This window comes from Mercurialis annua, linkage group LG5 (assembly GCF_937616625.2).
Source record: "Mercurialis annua linkage group LG5, ddMerAnnu1.2, whole genome shotgun sequence".
NCBI classification, from domain to species: domain Eukaryota; kingdom Viridiplantae; phylum Streptophyta; class Magnoliopsida; order Malpighiales; family Euphorbiaceae; genus Mercurialis; species Mercurialis annua.
In genome coordinates this window covers 8,348,451-8,355,262 of record NC_065574.1, presented here as the reverse complement: position 1 = coordinate 8,355,262, position 6,812 = coordinate 8,348,451, and positions in this window count along the sequence as shown.

Here is a 6,812-nt window from a genome sequence, read left to right as displayed (position 1 = left end):
ATAGCAATGGAGATTGGATGGGTGGTTTTACAGCCAATAAATAAGAGTACAAAAATCAACCCAAATTTAATTCAATTTGATATTATAAAATAATTAGTTTTTCACTTCGATTTAATTTTAGGAATATTTTTTTAGTTAAATTTTAATAAACCGAACCAAAACTATCGAACCAAAAATCCGACCAAACCAAAGTAACCGAACCTAAAATTTGTCCAGACTGAAATAATCAAACAAAAAATCTAATCGAACCGATGGGTTTGGTTCGGTATGGAAAGATTTAGATCTTTAAAATTTTGGTTTTATTCGTTATGGAACAAAATAAGAAAAATGGTCTGTTTCAATTGAATTATAAAATAAAAATAGAAAATCTCTATTTAATTTGGTTCATTTTGATATTATAAAAAATTTATTGTTGGTTTGATTTGGATTTTAATATTTTTTTTTTCCCAATTAAGCTCTAATATGAACTAACTCAAAATAATCGAACAAACAAAAAACGTTTTTTGATTTGATTCAAGTTAGCATTATAAAAGAATCAAATTTTTGGTACAGTTTGGTTTCAGACATAATTTATTTTTGTTTTAGTTATAAAATAAAAGAACTAAAATAATTGATCGAACCAAAAATCCGACTAAATTGACAAGTTTGGTTTGATTTGAAAAATGTATATCCTTAAAATTTCGGTTAATTAATTCCATTTTGAAAAAATAAAACATTTCAGTTCGGTTTAATTTGATATTTTAGAAAGTTAATTCTTCGGTTCAGTTCGATTTTGAATATCAATTTTTTTAATTATGTTCCGATATAAAACCGAATCAAAATCGTCAAACTGGACTAAAAATCCGACCAAAACGACCATTCTAGTTCAATTAGGAAAAGACTAAATCCTTAAAATTTTCATTCAGGTTTGAAAAGATAATATTTTAAATTCGGCTTAATTCGGTTTAGTCAAAAAGTTCGCAATTATAATTAGAATCAATTTTAGTTTTTTATATTTTTTATAGATATAAATTTTATAAAAAAAACAAATAACTTTTTTTAAAAATTAAATACTTTTTTTATTACCTAATATGTTATTAAAATATTTAGTTAAATTTTAATTTACTCTCATAGCAACGAAAAGTTTATTTCTATTGATAAATAAGGAACGAGTGGTTATCATTAAAAAAATAAGAGCAAATTAGTTTTAAGACTTATGAGATATATCATAATTAACAGTTTGATACCTCTTATTTTAAAAGTCTACTTGATGGTACTTTAGTATCAATTCCGTTAACTATTAGGCCCTTTCGTTAATTTCAACATTTGCTTTCAAACGATTTGGTGCCCCCACCTTTAATTTCGTAAACATCTTGATCTCTCACTTTTAATTATATTAAACGATGTGATACCTTTCAGTTTTAGTTTCGTTAAACAATTTAGTCTCTCAAATTAACGAAAGGATCTCCCAGTTAACGGAATTAAAACTGAGAGACTATCAAATAGACTTTGAAACAAAAGATACCTAACTGTTAATTACGGTATATCTCAGAAACCTCAATGTAATTTGTTCAAGGAATAATTGTATTTTATTTTCAAGTAAATTTTGATAAAATAAAAATAAATAATGGAGATCATTCATTTTTATTTCCATTCTCATTGTGTCTTAGTTTTTTGACGAACCATACGCTCTATGATAGATTCAAATTTTCCAAACTTAACTTTCAAACCAAATGATTCTAAAAAGAATAAGTTTTTGGGTTATTGTAGTTTACAAAGAGACTTAATTATTTAAAAATATCTCTTTTTTTTATTTATGACCTCATTTAAAATCTTCAATTCAGTATATTTTTCAGTTTTCACTTTTAATTGTAGCTATTTTTAAAGTGAAAAAAAGTTCGAATATTTTATTTATGTTACTTTATATTGTTTTAATTCGCATTTTTGTTATAATAAATTTTTAAAATGAAGTAATATGAGTGATTTATTTGAATTTTTTTCACTCAAATTTAAAATAAAAAAATATAATTGAAAGTGAAAAATAAAAAATGAGATAAAATTGAAAATATTAGAATGTGAGATTTAAAAAAAAATTAAAAAAAAAATATTTTTAAGTGATTAAGCTTATAAAAATATGTACTATATTTTGTACTACACATGGAAAGAGTAATTGAGCAGCCAAAATAAAAAAAAATGGGACTGAAAGTAGCTTTTCAGACCAACCAATATGGGATCACAGAAAAAGGAGTTACAGTTACAGATTCATCACACAAAATATGAAAATTATAAATGTGCAGACAAATATTATCCTTCTAAATTTGCAGAGAAAAATACTGTTTTTTTAATTATTATCACTGAAGTTTATAATTTAAAATATTAAAAAAATTGAAAAATTACAAAGGCAAAGACAAGAAAAAATTGAAAGCAACAGAGAGATGCATTAATATTAATGGTGATGGGGGAATGAGAAAAATAAAAATAAAAAGGAATCTTCCTCTGCTACACATGCAATGCAACAATCTGTTATACAATCTTTTTCTAATGTCAGTTTTTGTATCAGAAAAATATCTCCTCAATTTGTACATCAACTAGAACTTTCATTTATTTCTTATTTTAGGTTTTTTTATTAAAAAAAAAGTAGAAAATTATTTGAAATTCTAGAAGGATATTAATTTAGAATGTGTAATTGTATAAACACACAAAGACTAGAAGAATCTATTTTCAAAATATTATTGACAAAATTAGTTAATCTATCTATTACTACTCTTCCGGCCTCTTTTAAAAATCTTATTCGATTTTACACAGATTAAAAAAAAATTATTATAATGGTGTTTTTTCTACTTCACCTTTATTAATAGTAATAGAGTTTTTTATATGACTTATTTTAAGTTAAAAAATAGAAAAATTAATGAAAATTATTCCAAAATTAAAAATGAATTTTTTAAAATGAGACATTTACGAATAAAAAGTATGACTTATAAAATGGGACGGAAGGACTATAATGCTTCGGAAGTATGTATTAAAATATCTTCATCTTATTTGGTGGAGAAATTTAAAATGGAAAGGGAAACTGGGAATACGTATAGAATGAAAATGGATTATAATTGCAAATATTACAAGTTTACAAAATTATAATGTTAACCAGAAAAAGAAGGTATTTATGCATAGAATTCAGTGACATTCAGAGCTGCAATTTCAATAATATTTCTACATGTAACAATTTCTCCACCCACATTGTATCTTCAACTTCAAGACTGAAAAATGAAAAATAATCTTACCTTAACCATAATAAATGAGAAGAGAAACAGCATCAAGAAGTGGAAACTACTTTAATAAAATAAAATTAATTTAAAACTGGCTGTAGATCCTTAATTGAAAGAAAAAACTAAAACTAATTTAACAAAATAAAAGTATAACATAGTCGAGTTTGAATTTCGATCCGACCCGATTAGTTAAAAAAGAAATAAATAACAATGAACATTACAATTGTGCAAGTCCTGGATTTGCCATCTTCTCCCACAGCTATCTTGAACTTCTATGGCACATCAACATAAAGAAAATAAAGAAGAAGTTCAAGAAAGCTGTGGAAAAGCATGACAGGACTTAATTTCTTCAAGCTTCAAAATGAAGAATTCCAAGAAAGAAAAATAGAAGAGAGAGAGAGAGAGATAGGAGAGTCTTAAATTTTGTTGGCTGTAAAATGAAGAATTGGACCACTGTATATATTTATATAGAGAGTCTGTAATTATATGATGGACATGAAAATAGATTGATGATAAGAAAACACAGTGAATTGAAATAAGGGAAATGGTAAGGTTTGTATAATTATATAATTTGTAGGGTTTAATTATGAAAAGGTAGGTGGACTATATCGAAAGAACATGCTTTATGAGTTGTTAATTTACTGCTCAGTAGGGTTTGGTACTACATGTTTTATATGCAAACAACAATTGCCTGGATTTTGCCCTTTAATCTTCATTTTTAATTTATGACATGCATCTAAGCTAAAGTCTCATAATTCAATTTGGAGATGAAAGGCCGGTTTTCAAATTTATGAAACCGACCACATATAACTTACGGATTGAGATTTCCTCAAGTTTATTTTAAAGTTAAGAGGGTCATGTTCACGATCTACTGTTCATTCAATGAACGGTGTAGATCAAAAAAGTAAAATTTTAATCAAATTAATCTATACCGTTCATTTTGTAATGAACGGTGTACATCGTGAACATTGAACTTGAGAAAATCTCAATCCATAATGTAATTCACACTTGTGTTTTTAAAGCATGTGAAATCAATCATAGTAATTTTTGTGTTTAATATTTTATGTTGATTCTAATTTGTGTATTGGAGAGTTATAGACTAAATTGTCAAAATAAATCAAGTTTGGTTTATATAAATATAATCCATAAATTTAAGGACCACAATGACCCTTTACTCATTCAATTTATGCTACTATAATCTGTCGTCGTCACATGTTATTTCCAATAAGGTTTAATCTTTTAAAAATATTTTATCTTTTGACATTTTGTTTATGATACAAATTTTTAAAATCGTTAATTTTAGTCTATTTTTTAATTTTTCAGTTTTAATAGTAGCTATTTATTTAAATTAAAATGAAAAAAAAATTTAAATATATGTCTTTCATAATGTTCTAGTTTGCCTTTTTACCATTAACATTTATAAACATGAAATAGTATGAAGCGTATATTTAAAAAAAATTATTCTAATTTAATAAATTGACTAAAATTAAAACTAAAAATTAAAATAAGTTAAAAGATGAAGATTTTAAAAATTTAAATCATACACGGAAAAAGTCCAAAAGATGAAATATTTTTTAATGATTAAGCCGTCTAACAATTTCCTATTTTTGTCGGTATTCTTTTTTCTTTAAATTGTTTCACATACATTCTTTTCTCCTATTAATAATTTTTCATTTTTTAATTCTGCCACTAATTGTATGCCATACTTAATTTGAGCATAATATAAAACTTATGTGTTCTTGGTGAAAATAATGCAAGCCAAAGAAAGAAAATGAGAGAGAGTATGAAAATAACCCATCTCCTCACATGGTTGCATGTGACCACTAATCTTTCCCATCACAGGAATGGTAATAAAAATATGCATGAATTTGTTAATTTATGCTTCTGCATGGTACCCCAGTCCTTGTGTACTAGTGTTTCCTTCAAATCATTCAATAAAAATATTTGCATATAAAAAAATAAGCAGAGTCGTTTGAATCCTTAAATTTGTGTCTCGGATATATATAAATCAATTTAATCTACTATTAATAATTTATTCCATAACTCTTCTCAATAAGTTCAATTACACCCACAAGAGTATTTTTATAGCGCATGAAATAATACTTAAGATATTAAATACAAATATATTAAATTAATTTCAAATATTAATCAGGAAATATAAATATATACTAAAAGAACAAGTGTGCAATTGACCTAATTTTAGAGAATTTTAATTAAATCATCACTATATACTAATCTTATATCAATTAGGGTGAGCAAGCATATGGAATGCTCAAATTAACCGATCGAACCGATGATCTTTATTTGATTTAGTTATAAGTTTGGTTCGATCAGTTTATTTTTTATTTTTGTTTTATTTTCGGTTATCGGTCTGGTGTAAAGTTTGAATAAGGTCTACAACTTTTAAAAATGAATGACTCATTACTCAAATAAAAAGTGAGAAATCTTCACATATGAACTATAATCAAAATGATATAAACACTAAGCAATATTTTGCTAGATCATGAATTCAATTTTCTTACAAACGATCCTCTCCGATGATAAATTGTTTTTCCAAAAAGTTTCAAATTTGATATGTAAAGCATCTCTAATTACAATATTATATTTTATGCTATATTTAGTATTTAAAAGGCTTAATTTCAATAAAATTCCAAACGTTTATTTTGTCAGTTATAACCAAACCTTTCAAAATCGGCTAATTTAGCCTATTTAGGGATATCTGTAACCTTTTCTATCCATTCGTGAATCAAACCGAAAATTTCGCTTCGTGGGTGAGCTAAAATAGCCGATTTTGACTGATAGGGGATATTTGAAACCTTTTCTAGCGAAATCAATCAAAATCGGCTAGTTTAACCATTTACGAATGATTTTTTTTTAAATTTTTTTTTTGCGAATGGTTAGAAAAAGGTTTCAAATATCCCAAAATAGACTAAAATAGCCGATTTTGAAAGGTTGGGTTATAGCTGACAAACTACGTAAACATTTGCTATTTTATTGGGATTAACTTTATTTTAAAAATGGCAAAATGCTACATTTAACATGCAGTTGTAATTTTCTCTCCAATGCTAAATGATAAAAGGAAGTGTTTAATTAATTACTACGGCAACTAGTACTAATTATTATGGTAATTATCTACCAATTTTACCTATCTTCTTTATATCATCGACTCTTTAAATATTTACACATTTTTTTTGTTTTTATTAATAATAATGACTAGTGTACTAAATCCATATGGAAAAAAATTAAATTTAGTTAAAAATATAACATTAAAAATGATATTAGATATATAAATTTTATTGAATCAGTACCGATCATTCCATTTTGTTTTCTATAATCGATTTGAGTGAGATATCCATGAAACACATTGTAAATTCCAAAATCATTTCCCGTCGGAATTGAATTGATTTTCCGAATGTACACTTTGATCATCGGCATTCTTCATATAATTATCCAACCCCTTATCCCAAAAATTATTTGATAAGAAAAAAAGTACTAATTACTAAATGGCTAAGAGGATGGGCTCATAAATGAGACAATGTTGTTCTTTTAGTGGAGTAAAAAGATGGGCTG